At 50.9% G+C, this 18,066-nt stretch overlaps 4 non-coding genes across 4 annotated transcripts; all 4 read left to right on the plus strand.

Annotated features, from left to right (window-relative positions):
• Positions 1-4,189: 4,189 nt before the first annotated feature.
• trnat-agu (transfer RNA threonine (anticodon AGU)) lies at positions 4,190-4,262 on the plus strand. The gene has a single exon. It is a non-coding gene; the product is annotated as a tRNA-Thr (tRNA).
• Positions 4,263-4,909: 647 nt separating this feature from the next.
• Positions 4,910-4,982, plus strand: trnai-uau (transfer RNA isoleucine (anticodon UAU)). The gene has a single exon. It is a non-coding gene; the product is annotated as a tRNA-Ile (tRNA).
• An 8,486-nt stretch (positions 4,983-13,468) lies between these two features.
• trnat-ugu (transfer RNA threonine (anticodon UGU)) lies at positions 13,469-13,541 on the plus strand. The gene has a single exon. It is a non-coding gene; the product is annotated as a tRNA-Thr (tRNA).
• Positions 13,542-14,700: 1,159 nt separating this feature from the next.
• On the plus strand, positions 14,701-14,773 carry trnat-ggu (transfer RNA threonine (anticodon GGU)). The gene has a single exon. It is a non-coding gene; the product is annotated as a tRNA-Thr (tRNA).
• Positions 14,774-18,066: the final 3,293 nt, after the last annotated feature.

The raw sequence follows: 18,066 nt of genomic DNA on the forward strand, positions 1-18,066 counted from the left end.
AGAGCTGGTCTTGTAAACCAGCGGTCGTGAGTTCAAATCTCACTACAACGAAATCAAAATTAGCTCAGTCTTTAAATTCACTGTCAATTAACAAGGGCTGTAATTGAGGAAAAATAAAAAATAGATGCAGGAGCAGGCCCTTTGAAACTGCACCACCATTCAATGAGGTCATGGCTGAACATGCAACTTCAGTACCCCATTCCTGCTTTCTCACCATACCCCTTGATGCCCCGAGTAATAAGGACTTCATCTAACTCCTTTTTGAATATATTCAGTGAACTTGCCTCAACAACTTTCTGTGGTCGAGAATTCCACAGGTTCACCACTCTCTGGGTGAAGAAGTTTCTCCTCATCTCGGTCCTAAATGGCTTTACCCCTTATCCTTAGACTGTGACCCCTGGTTCTGGACTTCCCCAACATCGGGACCATTCTTTCTGCATCTAACCTGTCTAACCCCGTCAGAATTTTAAACGTTTCTATGAGATCCCCTCTCATTCTTCTGAACTCAAGTGAATACAAGCCCAGTTGATCCAGTCTTTCTTGATAGGTCAGTCCCGCCATCCCGGGAATCAGTCTGGTGAACCTTCGCTGCACTCCCTCAATATCAAGAATGTCCTTCCTCAGGTTAGGAGACCAAACCTGTACACAATACTCCAGGTGTGGCCTCACCAAGACCCTGTACAACTGTAGCAACACCTCCCTGCCCCTGTACTCAAATCCCCTCGCTATGAAGGCCAACATGCAATTGCTTTCTTAACCGCCTGCTGTACCTGCATGCCAACTTTCAATGACTGATGTACCATGACACCCAGGTCTCTTTGCACCTCCCCTTTTCCTAATCTGTCACCATTCAGATAATAGTTTGTTTCTCTGTTTTTACCACCAAAATGGATAACCTCACATTTATCCACATTATACTTCATCTGCCATGCATTTGCCCACTCACCTAACCTATCCAAGTCGCTCTGCAGCCTCATAGCATCCTCCTCGCAGCTCACACTGCCACCCAACTTAGTGTCATCTGCAAATTTGGAGATACTACATTTAATCCCCTCGTCTAAATCATTAATGTACAATGTAAACAGCTGGGACCCCAGCACAGAACTTTGCGGTACCCCACTAGTCACTGCCTGCCATTCTGAAAAGTACCCATTTACTCCTACTCTTTGCTTCCTGTCTGACAACCAGTTCTCAATCCACGTCAGCACACTACCCTCAATCCCATGTGCTTTAACTTTGCACATGAATCTCTTGTGTGGGACCTTGTCGAAAGCCTTCTGAAAGTCCAAATATCCCACATCAACTGGTTCTCCCTTGTCCACTCTACTGGAAACATCCTCAAAAAATTCCAGAAGATTTGTCAAGCATGATTTCCCTTTCACAAATCCATGATGACTTGGACCTATCGTATCACCTCTTTCCAAATGCACTGCTATGACATCCTTCATAATTGATTCCATCATTTTACCCACTACCGATGTCAGGCTGACCGGTCTATAATTCCCTGTTTTCTCTCTCCCTCCTTTTTTAAAAAGTGGGGTTACATTGGCTACCCTCCACTCCATAGGAACTGATCCAGAGTCAATGGAATGTTGGAAAATGACTGTCAATGCATCCACTATTTCCAAAGCCACCTCCTGAAGTACTCTGGGATGCAGTCCATCAGGCCCTGGGGATTTATCGGCCTTCAATCCCATCAATTTCCCCAACACAATTTCCCGACGAATAAGGATTTCCCTCAGTTCCTCCTCCTTACTAGACCCTCCGACCCCTTTTATAACCGGAAGATTGTTTGTGTCCTCCTCAGTGAATACTGAACCAAAGTACTTGTTCAATTGGTCCGCCATTTCTTTGTTCCCCGTTATGACTTCCCCTGATTCTGACTGCAGGGGACCTACGTTTGTCTTTACTAACCTTTTTCTCTTTACATATCTATAGAAACTTTTGCAATCCGTCTTAATGTTCCCTGCAAGCTTCTTCTCGTATTCCATTTTCCCTGCCCTAATCAAACCCTTTGTCCTCCTCTGCTGAGTTCTAAATTTCTCCCAGTCCCCGGGTTCGCTGCTATTTCTGGCCAATTTGTATGCCACTTCCTTGGCTTTAATACTATCCCTGATTTCCCTTGATAGCCACGGTTGAGCCACCTTCCCTTTTTTATTATTACGCCAGACAGGAATGTACAATTGTTGTAGTTCATCCATGCGGTCTCTAAATGTCTGCCATTGCCCATCCACAGTCAACCCCCTAAGTATCATTCGCCAATCTATCCTAGCCAATTCACGCCTCATACCTTCAAAGTTACCCTTCTTTAAGTTCTGGACCATGGTCTCTGAATTAACTGTTTCATTCTCCATCCTAATGCAGAATTCCACCATATTATGGTCACTCTTCTCCAACGGGCCTCGCACAACGAGATTGCTAATTAATCCTCTCTCATTACACAACACCCAGTCTAAGATGGCCTCCCCCCTAGTTGGTTCCTCGACATATTGGTCTAAAAAACCATCCCTTATGCACTCCAGGAAATCCTCCTCCACCGTATTGCTTCCAGTTTGGTTAACCCAATCTATGTGCATATTAAAGTCACCCATTATAACTGCTGCACCTTTATTGCACGCACCCCTAATTTCATGTTTGATGCCCTCTCCAACATCACTACTACTGTTTGGAGGTCTGTACACAACTCCCACTAACGTTTTTTGCCCTTTGATGTTCTGCAGCTCTACCCATATAGATTCCACATCATCCAAGCTAATGTCCTTCTGAACTATTGCCTTAATTTGCTCCTTAACCAGCAATGCTACCCCACCTCCTTTTCCTTTTATTCTATCTTTCCTGAATGTTGAATACCCCTGGATGTTGAGTTCCCAGCCCTGATCATCCTGGAGCCACGTCTCCGTAATCCCAATCACATCATATTTGTTAACATCTATTTGCACAGTTAATTCATCCACCTTATTGCGGATACTCCTTGCATTAAGACACAAAGCCTTCAGGCTTGTTTTTTTAACACCCTTTGTCCTTTTAGAATTTTGCTGTACAGTGGCCCTTTTTGTTCTTTGCCTTGGGTTTCTCTGCCCTCCACTTTTCCTCATCTCCTTTCTGTCTTTTGCTTTTGCCTCCTTTTTGATTCCCTCTGTCTCCCTGCATTGGTTCCCATCCCCCTGCCATATAAGTTTAACTCCTCCCCAACAGCACGAGCAAACACTCCCCCTAGGACATTGGTTCCGGTAATTATAAATATTAAACAGCTCTGAGACCGACCCTGGAATTACAGCTCCCCTCTCCTCTTCTCATCCTGGTTTACTCTCTCTCCCACATTAAAAATCTCTCTCTCCCTTCCCCATCATGACCCATTCTGCATCTTTTTTTCACTCATTCTTCTTTCTTATCCTCTCTCCTTCCCATCTCTCCCTCCTTCCCCTCCCTGTTCTCAGCACCCCTCTCTCTCCTTCCCCTCCCTCTCTTTCCCCTTCCCCTCTCTCGCTTTCCCTTTCCTCGCTCTCCCCTTCCCTTCTCACTCTCCCTCTTTCCCCTCTCTCTCCTCTCTCCCCTTCCCTCTCGACTTTCATTCTCTCCCCACTCCTTCCCCTCCTCTCTCCCCTTCCCCTCTCTCCCCTTCCCTCTCTACTTTCATTCTCTCCCCACTCCTTCCCCTTCTCTCCCCTTCCCCTCTCTCCCTTTCCCCCTCGAGAGACACACAGAGAGAAAGTGAGAGTGTGTGAGAGAGACAGAGAGAGTGAGAAAGTGTTGTGTGTGCAATAACTCAACAGACAGATGACTGTAAACTCCGAACAGGTACACACCTGGCTCTACTTTATTCGGGCCCAAAGTGATTACATTACAAGATGGCTGGCCTTTTATACCTGGGCTGTACACGCGTGTGTACAGCCCAATGACCTCCGACAGTGGCCCCACCTGGTGGCTAGTAACCCCAAGCACACATACATGACAGAAAGAGAGAGACAGAGAGACAGAGAGACAGAGAGATTTGGACAGAGTGTGACTGAGTTGCCTTGCGATGTTTTACTACGTGAAAGACCCGATATATCGATGTTGAGAGGTGAATATTGAAGAGACGGAGGCAGGAGTCTGGGGGATGAGACACAATCTGAGCGTTTCACTGACCCCTCCTCATTCTTCAAACACACAGCACTAACTGGGGAATGACCCACATCCCAGGGCAGGTGGTTCCATCGCTCAGGGCTTAGAGCACTGGTCTAGTAAACCAGGGGTCGTGGGTTCAAATCTCACTGGGACCTACTCAAAATTAGCTCAGTATTTAAATTGACTGTCAATTAACAAGGGCTTTAATTATAAATATTAACAACGCTGAGACTGACCCTCAAACAACAGGCCTCTGTCTTGCTGACACTCTCTCTCACTTTCCCAATCTCTCTCTGCTTTCCATGTCATGACCTGTTCTGCATTTTTTTTTCCTGCAATCTCACTTTCTCCATCTCTCTCCCCTTCCCCTCTCTCGCCCCTTCCGCTCCCTCCCCTCCCTCCTCTCTTTCCCTCTTTTGCCTTTCTTTTCAGATTCTCCCCTGCTCCCTCTCTCTTCCCTTCCTTTCTCTCTCCCGTGCCTCCTCCCTCTCTCGACTTCCAATCTCTCTCCCCTCCCCCACTCGCTCTCCCCCAATCCGCTCTCTCCCATTCCCCTCTGTCTGACTCCTTCCCGCTCTCTCTCCCATTCCCTCTCCCACTCATTCCCCTCTCTCCCTCCTTTTACAACATCCAAGCACTAATCTCTCTCACAGAGCCGACACAGACACGATGGGCCGAATGGCCCTCCTTGTGTGCTGTGAGATTCTGTCAATGTTCAGGGATGAATCACCGAGAATGATTATTCGGGCCCCATCTCCTTGTTAACAATAGTAAGATGCAAACAGGAGTGGATGTGGCAGGTGGCTCCATAGCTCAGGGGTTAGAGCACTGGTCTTATAAACCAGGGGTCGTGGGTTCAAATCTCACTGAGGCCTACTCAATTTTGGCTTCTGTTACTGAATTGACCGTCAATCGGCGACAGGCCGACACCATCAACAGGAACCGCTCACTCCGCACTTTACAATCTGCCCACAGCACTTTCACTTCCCACCCCCAGTCTGTATCCCACCTTTTCCACATCCAGTCTCAGAGACACCGATATATCATCGACTCATAGAAACTTGCAGCAGGGAAGGAGACCATTTCGGCCCATCGTGTCTGCACCAGCTGACCAAGAGCGATCTGCTGGGCAGGGCCACATTGTCCGCATGTCCCAGACACGAGACTCCCAAAGCAAGCGCTCTGCACGGAACTCCTTCACGGCAAGCGATCCAAAGGTGGGCAGAGGAAACGTTACAAGGGACACCCCTCAAAGCCTCCCTGATAAAGTGCAACATCCCCACCGACACCTGGGAGTCCCTGGGCCAAAGACCAGTCCGCCCGGAGTGGAGGAAGTGCATCCGGGAGGACGCTGAGCACCTCGAGTCTCGTCGCCGAGAGCGTGCAGAAACCAAGCGCAGGCAGCGGAAGGAGCGTGCGGCAAACCAGTCCCACCCTCCCCTTCCCTCAACGTCTATCTGTCCCACCTGTGACAGGGACTGTGGTTCCCGTATTGGACTGTTCAGTCACCTCAGGACTCATGTTTAGAGTGGGAGCAAGTCTTCCTCGATTCCGAGGGACTGCCTATGATGATGATATGATCCCAGTCTGATCCCACTTTCCAGCTCTCGGTGCGTAGCCCTGTAGCTTACGGCACTTCAAGTGCACATCCAAGTACTTTTTAAATGTGGTGAGGGTTTCTGCCTCTACCACCCTTTCAGGCCGTGAGTTCCAGACCCCCACCACCCTCTGGGTGAAGGAATGGAGGTCTCCCCTCAGCCTCCTCTGTTCCAAAGAAAACAACCCCAGCCGATCCAATCTTTCCTCGTGGCTAAAATTCTCCAGTCCCGCCAACATCCTGGTAAATCTCCTCTGCACCCTCTCCAGTGCAATCACATCCTTCCTGCGATATCCTGACATTTCCCAGTTCCTGCCTTCGCTGGTTTTCGGCTCGAGATGCGGCAATGGACACAAGATGATCCAGTTGGGATTTTCCACAAATAATTAATCCCACGGCCACATCGGTTTGACCCTCGGAGGGCACTCTGTAAATTCACCAAATTTATTAAATGCACACCTTACCCCCGCCCTGTGGTTACGCTCGAACTGTACACAACACTGGTTAGGCCACAGCTGGAGTACTGCGTGCAGTTCTGGTCACCACATTACAGGAAGGATGTGATTGCACTGGAGAGGGTGCAGAGGAGATTTACCAGGATGTTGCCGGGACTGGAAAACTTTAGCCATGAGGAAAGATTGGATAGGCTGCGGTTGTTTTCCTGGGAACAGAGGAGGCTGAGGGGAGATTTAATTGAGGTGTATAAAATTATGAGGGGCCTGGATAGAGTGGATAGGAAGGACCTATTTCCCCTTAGCAGAGGGGGTCAATAACCAGGGGGCATAGATTTAAAGTAATTGGGGGTAGGTTTAGAGGGGATTTGAGGGGAAATGTCTTCACCCAGAGGGTGGTGGGGGTCTGGAACTCACGGCCTGAAAGGGTGGTAGAGGCAGAAACCCTCACCACATTTAAAAAGTACTTGGATGTGCAATTGAAGTGTCGTAACCTACAGGGCTACGGACCGAGAGCTGGAAAGTGGGATTAGGCTGGGTAGCTCTTGGTCGGCCCGTGTGGACACGATGGGCCGAATGGCCTCCTCCCGTGCTGTAAATGTTTATGATTCTCTGATTCTCTCTCTCACTCCTTCCCACATTCTACCCGTCGTAAACTAGAGGTGATCCAAAACTCGGCTGCCCCATGTCCTAACTCACACCGAGTCCCACTCACCCATCACCCCCTGTGCTCGCTGCCCCCATGACCTAACTCGCACCGAGTCCCACTCACCCATCACCCCCTGTGCTCACTGCCCCGTGTCCTAACTCGCACCGAGTCCCACTCACCCATCACCCACTGTGCTCGCTGCCCCGTGTCCTAACTCGCACCGAGTCCCACTCACCCATCACCCCCTGTGCTGACTGACCCGTGTCCTAACTCACACCGAGTCCCGCTCACCCATCACCCCCTGTGCTCACTGCCCCGTGTCCTAACTCACACCGAGTCCCGCTCACCCATCACCCCCTGTGCTGACTGACCCGTGTCCTAACTCACACCGAGTCCCGCTCACCCATCACCCCCTGTGCTCACTGCCCCGTGTCCTAACTCGCACCCAGTCCCGCTCACCCATCACCCCCTGTGCTCATTGCCCCGTGTCCTAACTCGCACCGAGTCCCGCTCACCCATCACCCCCTGTGCTCACTGACCCATGTCCTAACTCGCACCAAGTCCCACTCACCCATCACCCCTGTGCTCACTGCCCCGTGTCCTAACTCACACCCAGTCCCGCTCACCCATCACCCCCTGTGCTCACTGACCCATGTCCTAATTCGCACCGAGTCCCACTCAGCCATCACCCCCTGTGCTCGCTGCCCCGTGTCCTAACTCGCACCGAGTCCCACTCAGCCATCACCCACTGTGCACGCTGCCCCATGTCCTAACTCGCACCAGGTCCCGCTCACCCATCACCCCCTGTGTTCGCTGCCCCGTGTCCTAACTCGCACCGAGTCCCACTCAGCCATCACCCACTGTGCACGCTGCCCCATGTCCTAACTCGCACCAGGTCCCGCTCACCCATCACTCCCTGTGCTCACTGCCCCGTGTCCTAACTCGCACCCAGTCCCGCTCACCCATCACCCCCTGTGCTCACTGCCCCGTGTCCTAACTCACACCCAGTCCCACTCACCCATCACCCACTGTGCTCACTGCCCCGTGTCCTAACTCACACCCAGTCCCACTCACCCATCACCCCCTGTGCTCACTGCCCCGTGTCCTAACTCACACCGAGTCCCACTCACCCATCACCCCCTGTGCTCACTGCCCCCGTGTTCTAACTCACACCGAGTCCCGCTCACCCATCACCCCCTGTGCTCACTGCCCCGTGTCCTAACTCACACCGAGTCCCGCTCACCCATCACCCACTGTGCTCACTGCCCCGTGTCCTAACTCGCACCCAGTCCCACTCACCCATCACTCCCTGTGCTCACTGCCCCGTGTCCTAACTCTCACCGAGACCCGCTCACCCATCACCCACTGTGCTCACTGACCTACATTGACTCCCGGTAAAGCAACCCCTCGATTTCAAAATTCTCATCCTTCTTTAAAATCTCTCCATGGCCCCTCACAACTCCCTATCTATGTAATCTCCTCCGGCCCCACAACCCTCCCTATCTCTGTAACCTCCTCCAGCCCCTACACCCCTCCCTATCTCTAACCTCCTCCAGCATCTACACCCCTCGAGATGTCTGCACTCCTCTAATTCTGCCATCTGACCATCCCTGATTATAATCGCTCCACCATCGGTGGCCGGGCCTTCTGTTGCCTGGGCCCCAAGCTCTGGAACTCCCTCCCTAAACCTCTCCACCTCTCTACCTCTCTTTCCTCCTTCAAGACGCTCCTTAAAACCGACCTCTTCACCTGCCCTAATATCTCATTTTGTGGCTCGGTGTCAAATTTTTATCCCATAATCCTCCTGTGGAGCACCTTGGGACGTTTCACTACGTTAAAGGCGCTATATAAATATACATTATTGTTGGTGTTCCCTCTGTCTCTCCTCTTCCCCGTCTCTCTCTCACTCCTTCCCCTCACTCTCCCCTTCCCTCTCTCTCACTCCTTCCCCTCACTCTCCCCTTCCCTCACTCTCACTCCTTCACCTCACTCTCCTCTTCCCTCTCTCTCATTTCTTCCCCTCACTCTCTGCTTTCCGCTCTCTCACTCCTTCCCCTCACTCTCCCCTTCCCTCTCTCTCCCTCCTTCCCCACACTCTCCCCTTCTCTCTCTCTCACTCCTTCCCCTCAATCTCCCCTTCCCTCTCTCTCATTCCTTCCCCTCACTCTCTCCTTTCCCTCACTCTCTCCTTTCCGCTCTCTCACTCCTTCTCCTCACTCTCCCCTTCCCTCTCTCTCACTCCTTCCCCTCACTCTCCCCTTCCCTGTCTCTCATTCCTTCCCCTCACTCTCTCCTTCCCTCTCTCTTGCTCCTTCCCCTCACTCTCCCCTTCCCTCTCTCTCCCTCCTTCCCCTCACTCTCCCCTTCATTCTCTCTCACTCCTTCCCCTCACTCTCCCCTGCCCTCTCTCTCATTCCTTCCCCTCACTCTCCCCTTCCCTCTCTCTCACTCCTTCCCCTCACTCTCCCCTTCCCTCTCTCTCACTCCTTCCCCTCACTCTCCCCTTCCCTCTCTCTCAATCCTTCCCCCTCACTCTTCCCTTCCCTCTCTCTCACTCCTTCCTCTCACTCTCCCCTTCCCTCACTCTCACTCCTTCCCCTCACTCTCCCCTTCCCTCTCTCTCACTCCTTCCCCTCACTCTCCCCTTCCCTCTCTCTTGCTCCTTCCTCTCACTCTCCCCTTCCCTCTCTCTCCCTCCTTCCCCTCACTCTCCCCTTCACTCTCTCTCACTCCTTCCCCTCACTCTCCCCTTCCCTCTCTCTCATTCCTTCCCCTCACTCTCCCCTTCCCTCTCTCTCACTCCTTCTCCTCACTCTCCCCTTCCCTCTCTCTCACTCCTTCCCCTCACTCTCGCCTTCCCTCTCTCTCACTCCTTCCCCTCACTCTCTCCTTCCCTCTCTCTCACTCCTTCCCCTCACTCTCCCCTTCCCTCTCTCTTCCTCTAATAGAGCCCCACCTAGTGGACAATCGATGTAATAACAACTACTGACACGCTCCCCTCTCTCTCTCCTTCCCTCACTCTCTCTCTCTCTCTCTCTCCCCTTCCCACTCTCACTCTCTCCTTCCCTCTCTCTGTCCCTTTCCCCCCTCTTTCTCCACTTCCCCACTCTCCGCTCCTCTATCTCCACTCACTCCTCAATCTCTCTCCTCCCCCTCTCTCTCTCTCTCTTCTTTCCCTTCTCACTTTCCCCTTCCCCCTCTCCAACCTGTTCCGGCTCGAGAGACAGTGAGTGACAGAGAGAAAGTGATCGAGAGACAGAGAGAGAGAGACAGTGATACAGAGACAGAGAGACAGAGCCAGAGTGTGACTGAGTTACCTTGGGATGTTTTACTACGTGAAAGACTCGATATATCGATGTTGAGAAGTGAATATTGAAGAGACGGAGGCAGGAGTCTGGGGGATGAGACACAATCTGAGCGTTTCACTGACCCCTCCTCATTCTTCAAACACACAGCACTAACTGGGGAATGAACCACAATGCAGGGCAGGTGGTTCCATAGCTCAGGGGTTAGAGCACTGGTCTCATAAACCAGGGGTTGTGGGTTCAAATCTCACTGGGGCAGACTCAAAATTCGTTCAGTATTTAAGTTAGCAAGGGCTTGAATTGTAAATATGGTCAAATACTTTATTAAGATGGAGAATGACAGAAGTAATTCAGAAATGAGGGGCCTGAAGTTCAGGAAAGGTAACTTTGATGGTATTAGACAAGAATAGACTGGCCAGTGATCCTGGATTGACAATGGCAAACATTTAAAGATCACATGGATGAACTCCAACAATTGTACATCCCTGTCTGGAGTAAAAATAAAATGGGGAAGGTGGCTCAACTGTGGCTAACAAGGGAAGGATAGTGTTAAATCCAAGAAGAGGCATATAAATTGGCCAGAAAAAGCAGCAAACCTGAGGACTGTGGGAGTATTTTGTAACACAGCAGAGGAGGACAAAGGGTTTAACCAGGAGGGGACGGAAATAGAGTATGAGAGGAAGCTTGCAGGCTTCTAAAAAAATTTGTGACGACAAACATAGATCCCTTGCAGTCAGATTCAGGTGAATTTATAATGGGGAACAAAGAAATGGCGGACCAGTTAAACAAATACTTTGGTTCTGTCTTCACGAAGGAAGACACAAATAAGTTTCCGGAAGTACGAGGGGACTGGGGGGTCCAGTGAGAAGGGGGAACTGAAGGATATCCTTATTAGGTGGGAACTTGTGTTCGGCAAATTGATGGGATTGAAGGCAGATAAATCCCCGGGGCCTGATAGCCTGCATCCCAGAGTACTTAAGGAAGTGGCCCTCAAAATAGTGGATGCATTGGTGATCATTTTCCAACAGTCTATCGACTCTGGATCAGTTCCTATGGACTGGAGGGTAACTAATGTTATGCCGCTGTTTAAAAAAGGAGGGAGAGAGAAAGCGGGTAATTATAGACCGGTTAGCCTGACATCGGTAGTGGGGAAAATGATGGAATCAATTATTAAACATGAAATAGCAGCACATTTGGAAAGCAGTGACAGGATCGGTCCAAGTCAGCATGGATTTATGAAAGGGAAATCATGCTTGACAAATCTTCTGGAATTTTTTGAGGATGTAACTAGTAGAGTGGACAAGGGAGAACCAGTGGATATGGTGTATTTGGACTTTCAAAAGGCTTTTGACAAGGTTCCACACAAGAGATTAGTGTGCAAAATTAAAGCACATGGTATTGGGGGTAATGTACTGACGTGGATAGAGAACTGGTTGGCAGACAGGAAGCAAAGAATCGGGATAAACGGGTCCTTTTCAGAATGGCAGGCAGTGACTAGTGGAGTGCCGCAGGGCTCAGTGTTGGGACCCCAGCTATTTACAATATACATTAATGATTTGGATGAGGGAATTGAGTGTAATATCTCCAAGTTTGCAGATAACACTAAACTGGGTGGCGGTGTGAGCTGTGAGGAGGACACTAAGAGGCTGCAGGGTGACTTGGACAGGTTAGGTGAGTGGACAAATGCATGCCAGATGCAGTATAATGTGAATAAATGTGAGGTTATCCACTTTGGTGGCAAAAACATGAAGGCGAATATTATCTGAATGGCGGCAGATTAGGAAAAGGGGAGGTGCAACGAGACCTGGGTGTCATGATACATCAGTCATTGAAGGTTGGCATGCAGGTACAGCAGGTGGTGAAGAAGGCAAATGGTATGTTGGCCTTCATAGCGAGAGGATTTGAGTATAGGAGCAGGGAGGTCTTACTGCAGTTGTACAGGGCCTTGGTGAGGCCTCACCTGGAATATTGTGTTCAGTTTTGGTCTCCTAGCCTGAGGAAGGACGTTCTTGCTATTGAGGGAGTGCAGCGAAGGTTCACCAGACTGATTCCCGGGATGGCCGGACTGTCATATGAGGAGAGACTGGATCGACTGGGCCTTTATTCAGTGGAGTTTAGAAGGATGAGAGGGGATCTCATAGAAACATATAAAATTCTAACAGGTCTGGACAGGTTAGATGCAGGAAGAATGTTCCCGATGTTGGGGAAGTCCAGAACCAGGGGACGTAGTCTAAGGATAAGGGGTAAGCCATTTAGGACCGAGATGAGGAGAAACTTCTTCACTCAGAGAGTTGTTAACCTGTGGAATTCTCCACCGCAGAGAGTTGTTGATTCCAGTTCATTGGATATATTCAAGAGGGAGTTAGATATGGCCCTTACGGCTGAAGGGATCAAGGGGTATGGAGAGAAAGCAGGAATGGGGTACTGAGGGAATGATCAGTCATGATCATATTGAATGGCGGTGCAGGCTCGAAGGGCTGAATGGCCTGCTCCTGCACCTATTTTCTGTGTTTCTATATTCCTATGTAAGACAGAACCAAAGTATTTGTTCAATTGGTCTGCCATTTCTTTGTTCCCCATTACAAATTCACCTGATTCTGACTGCAAGGGACCTACATTTGTCTTCACTAATTGTTTTCTCTTCACATATCTATAGAAGCTTTTGCAGTCAGTTTTTATGTTCCCTGCAAGCTTACTCTCATACTTTACTTACCCCCTCCTAATTAAACCCTTAGTCCTCCTCTGCTGAATTCTAAACAACAGACTCCCCTCACACCCTTCCCCCTCTCCTCTTCTCGTCTCTCTGACACTCTCAATCCCCTTCCAAATCTCTCTCTCCCTTCTCCATCATGTCCCGTTCTACATCATTTTACCCCCTCTGCCTTTCCCGCTATCTCACTTTCCACATCTGTCATTCATTCCCTTCTCCCCCCTTCCCCCTCCCTCACCTCACCCACTCTCCTTCCCCCTCTCTCTCTTCCCCCTCTCTCCTTTCATTCTCTCCCCACTCCTTCCTCTCTCTCCTTTCTCCTCCATCTTCCCTCTCTCTCTCCGCTCCCTCTCTCTCTTTCCCCGCCCGCTCTTTCCCCGACCCAGTCTCTCCCCACTCTCTCCCCTTCCCCTCTGCCCTTTCACTCTCCTCTCTCTTTTCCCTTTCTTTTCCCTTTCTTTTCAGATTCTCCCCTTCTCCCTCTCTCTCCCCTTCCTTTCTCTTTCACCTGACTCCCCTCTTTCTCCCCTCCACCTCTCTCTCACTCCTTCCACTCTCTCCCCTTCCCCCTCTATCTCACTCCTTCCACTCTCTCTTTTCCCTTCCCCTCTCTTTTCTGCTCCTTCCCCTGTTTTTCCCAAAGCAGTTGGCTCCATAGCTCAGGGGTTAGAGCACTGGTCTTGTAAACCAGGGGTTCTGAATTCAAATCTCACTGGGGCCGACTCAAAATCAGTTCAATATTTAAATTCAATGTCAATTAATAAGTGTTTTAAACATAAATGTTAAACAGCTCCGAGACCGACCCTGCAGCAATCGTCTCCTCTTGTCTCCAGTAATCTCTCTCTCCCTTCCCATTCTACATCTTTTTCCTGCTATATAACGTTCCCCGTCTTTCACACACTCCACTCTCCCCCGCTCACCCTCTCTCCTTCCCCCTGTCTCTCCCCTTCCCCTCTCTCCCCCCATCCTTTCACTCTCTCTCTCTCCGTCCCCCCTCTCTTTCCCCTCGCCCCTCTATCTCTCTCCACATTCCCCGCTCTCTTTCCCCTTCACATCTCTTTCCCACTCCTCCACTCTCGCTCTCCCATTCCCCTCCCACATTCACCTTCCTGCCTCTCTCTCGCTCTCCACTTCCCCTCTCTCCCCTTCTCTCTCACTTTCATTCACCCCCCACTCCTTCCCTCTCTCTCCCCTCCCCCTCATTCCCCGACCACCCTCTCTCCCCTTCCCCCTCTGCCTTTTCACTCTCCCTTTCCCTCTCCCCTCCCCTCTCTCTCCTCCCCGACCTCCTCCGTCTCTCTCTCGTTTCCCTTTCTTTTCACATTCTCCCCTTCTCCCTCTCTTTCCCGTTCCCATCTCTCCTCTCCCCTTCTCTCTCTCCCCTTCCCTTCTCTCTCTTCCTCCATGTCTCCCCTTCCCCCTCCCTCTCATTCCTTCTACCTCTCTCTCACTCCTTTCACTCTCTCTCTCCACTTCCCCCTCTCTCTACCCTTCCACTCTCTCTCTCACTCCTTCCCCCTCTTTTTCCCTTTCCCCCCTCTTTCCCCTGCCACACCGCTCCCTTCCCCCCCTCTCTCTCCCCTTCCCGCTCTCTTCCTCCCTGTCTCCATTCCCTCTCTGTCCCCATCCCTGTCTCACTCCTCCCCTCTCTTCCCCTCCCCCTCTTTCCCCAATCCCCTCTCTCTCTCCCCTTCTGCTCCCTCTCTCTCCCCTTCCCTCCCTCCCTCTCTCTCTCCCCTCCCTCTCTCTCTCCCCTTCCCCCTCTCTCTCACTCCTTCCCCCTCTCTCTCTCCCCTTCCTCCTCTGTCTCCCCTTCCCCCTCTCTCTCACTCCTTCCACTCTCTCTTTTCCCTTCCCCTCTCTTTCCTGCTCCTTCCCCTGTCTCCATAGCTCAGGGGTTAGAGCACTGGTCTGGTAAACCAGCGGTCGTTAGTTCAAATCTCACTGGGGCCTACTTGAAATTAGTTCAGTATTTAAATTCGCTGTCAATTAACAAGTGTTATAATTATAAATATTAAACAGCTCTGAGACTGACCCTGGAATAATAGGCTTCTCTCTCCCCTTCCAAATCTCTCTCTGTCTTCCCCATCATGACCCGTTCTACATCTTATTTCTGGCTTTCCGCTCTCTCCACTTCCCTCTCTAATTACATTCTCTCTCTCCTTCCTCCTCCATCTTCCCCCTCTCTAATGACATTCTCTCACTCCTTCCTCCTCGATCTTCTCTCTCCCTTTCCGCTCTCTCCACTTCCCTCTCTAATTACATTCTCTCACTCCTCCTCCATCCTCCCCCTCGAGAGATGGCGAGTGAGAGATTGAGGCAGAGTGTGACTGAGTTGCCTTGGGATGTTTTACTACGTGAAAGGCCCGATATTCGTTGGAATTCAGAAGAATGAGAGGTGATCTTATCGAAATGTTTCAGATTATGAGGGGGCTTGACAAGGTGGATGCAGAGAGGATGTTTCCACTGATGGGGGAGACTAGAACTAGGGGGCATGATCTTAGTATAAGGGGCCTCCCATTTAAAACTGAGATGAGGAGAAATTTCTTCTCTCAGAGGGTTGTAAATCTGTGGAATTCGCTGCCTCAGAGAGCTGTGGAAGCCGGGACATTGAATAAATTTAAGACAGAGATAGACAGTTCCTTAACCGATAAGGGGATAAGGGGGCGGGCAGGGAAGTGGAGCTGAGTCCATGATCGTTTCAGCCATGATCGTATTAAATGGCGGAGCAGACTCGAGGGGCCGTATGGCCTACTCCTGCTCCTATTTCTTATGTTGCCCTCTCTCTCCCCTTCCCCTCCCTCTCTTTTCCCTTCCCCCCTCTCTCTCACTACACTTCTGCTCTCTCCCCTTCCCCACTCCTTCTCACTTCTTCCCCTCTCTCTTCCCCTCGCTCTCTTTCCCACTCCTTCCCGTCTCTCTCACCCGCTTCCCCTCTCTCTTCCACCCTCTCTCCCCTGCCCCTTATTTCTCTCTCCCCTTGCAGTCTCTCTCTCCCTTCCCCTTCACGACCTGTTCTTAATCTTGTTACCCCTCTCTCACTTTCCCGCGATCTCACTTTCCCCGTCTCTCACTCATTCCCCTCTTCCCCCTTCACCCTCCCTCGCCCCACCTTCTTCCCTTCCCTCCTCTCACTCCTTCCCCCTCTCTCACTCCATCCCCCTCTCTCCCCTCCCTCTCCCCCTCTCCCCCCTTCACCTCTGCCATTTCACTCTCCCTCCCCTCTCTTTCCTCCCCTCCCTCCTCTCTCTCTTTCCTTTCTTTTCAGATTCTCCCCTTCTCCCTCTCTCTCCCCTTCCTTTCTCTCTCCCTACCTCCTCCTTCTCTCCTCATCCCCTCTCTCCCCTTCCCCTCTCTCTCACACCTTCCCCCTCTTTCTCACCCCTTCCACCTCTCTCTCACTCATTCCCTCTCTCTCCCCTTCCCTCTCACTTTCCCCTTCCCCTCTCTCTCTCCCCTTCCCTCTCTCTATCCCCTTCCCCTCTCTCTCACTCCTTCCATTCTCTCTTTTCCCTTCCCCTCTCTTTCCTGCTCCTTACCCCTGTCGTTCCCAGAGTAGGTGGCTCCATAGGTCAGGGGTCAGGGGTTAGAACACTGGTCTTGTAAACCAGGGGTTGTGAGTTCAAATCTCACTGGGGCTCACTCAAGATTTAAATTCACTGTCAATTTACAAGGGCTTTAATTATAAATATTACCAGCTCTGAGACCGACCCTGGTACAACAGGCTCCCCTCTCCTCTCCTTGTCTCCCTTACACTCTCTCTTCCCCTTCCAAATCTATCTCTGCCACCCCCATCACTGTTATGTTCAGAATAAATCCGGGACCGGATCGTAAGCTGACTCACTGGGGCCGACTCAAAATTCGATCAGTATTTAAATTCACCGTCAATTAATAAGGGATTTAGTTATAAATATTAAACATCTTTGAGACTGATCCTGAAACTGCTCTTGTATTCACTGGAGTTCAGAAGAATGAGAGGGGACCTCATAGAAACGTTTAAAATTCTGACGGGGTTAGACAGGTTATAGATGCAGGAAGAATGTTCCCAATGTTGGGGAAGTCCAGAACCAGGGGACACAGTCTAAGGATAAGGGGGAAGCCATTTAGGACCGAGATGAGGAGGAATTTCTTCACCCAGAGAGTGGTGAACTTGTGGAATTCTCTACCACAGAAAGTTGTTGAGGCCAATTCACTAAATATATTCAAAAAGGAGTTAGATGAAGTCCTTACTACTAGGGGGATCAAGGGGTATGGTGAGAAAGCAGGAATGGGGTACTGAAGTTGCATGTTCAGCCATGAACTCATTGAATGGCGGTGCAGGCTAGAAGGGACGAATGGCCTACTCCTGCACCTAGTTTCTATGTTTCTATGTTTCTATGAAACTATTGTGACCTTGGTCTCTTTATTGAGACCCCAGAGTGGGGAAGCAGCATGGTGGATCACCTTATGTACCTGCTTGTCCCAGGGTGCACAAATGACCCTTAGGCCTCCCACAGGTGTGTCCCCTAGTGGCAAGTCTTACATATTGGTGAGGTTTCGGTGCATACATAACATCACTCCCCCCTCCCCCGCCCCCTCCAAAGGCTTATGTACCAGTTATTTGCAAGTTGAGGCGATATGACGCCCTGTGTCCCCGGGTCGATCACCTGATTTGAATTCCTGGCCTGGGTGAGTTGGTCGGAACGTTGCTGCCCGGCCGAGTGCCTGGTGTGATGGGACAGACGTGGCCAGGTCCTTTCACAATGGTGGCCTGCTTATCGATAGTTTGCAGTCTGGTCTGGTCCAAACGCTTTCTGCGTTTGCTCAGTACATGGTTTCACAACCAAACACTCCATTTTCATCACACACACACACACACTCCATTCCCCTCTTTGTCTCACACAGTGCTCTCGGCCCCATCTGGGGGCCCTGAATATTGTCCACGTCACTTATTCTGATGTGGCGTGGAGGGGGGCCGTACGATCGTGGTGCATTCTCTGCTGATAGCAGACGGAAGGCTCGGTCCTGAGCGACTCTGTCCGGTGACTGCGTAGCAACCCGGGACAGCCGGGGTCTGTAGGGAGTCTACCGCGACACGTGTGGTGCTCGGCTTGGTGATCTGGGCTGCCCGCTGCGGACTATTGTCGCTGACCCTAAGGCCTGGAGAGCCCAGGATGGGCCGATACGGCCCTGAGACTTTCAGTGGTAGCGGGAGGCCGTGTGGTCCCCCGTGGATCCTGGGACGTAGTACGGAGGTTCCCGCACCA

The sequence above is a fragment of the Pristiophorus japonicus genome, unplaced genomic scaffold, assembly GCF_044704955.1.
Source record: "Pristiophorus japonicus isolate sPriJap1 unplaced genomic scaffold, sPriJap1.hap1 HAP1_SCAFFOLD_2923, whole genome shotgun sequence".
Lineage (NCBI taxonomy): Eukaryota > Metazoa > Chordata > Chondrichthyes > Pristiophoridae > Pristiophorus > Pristiophorus japonicus.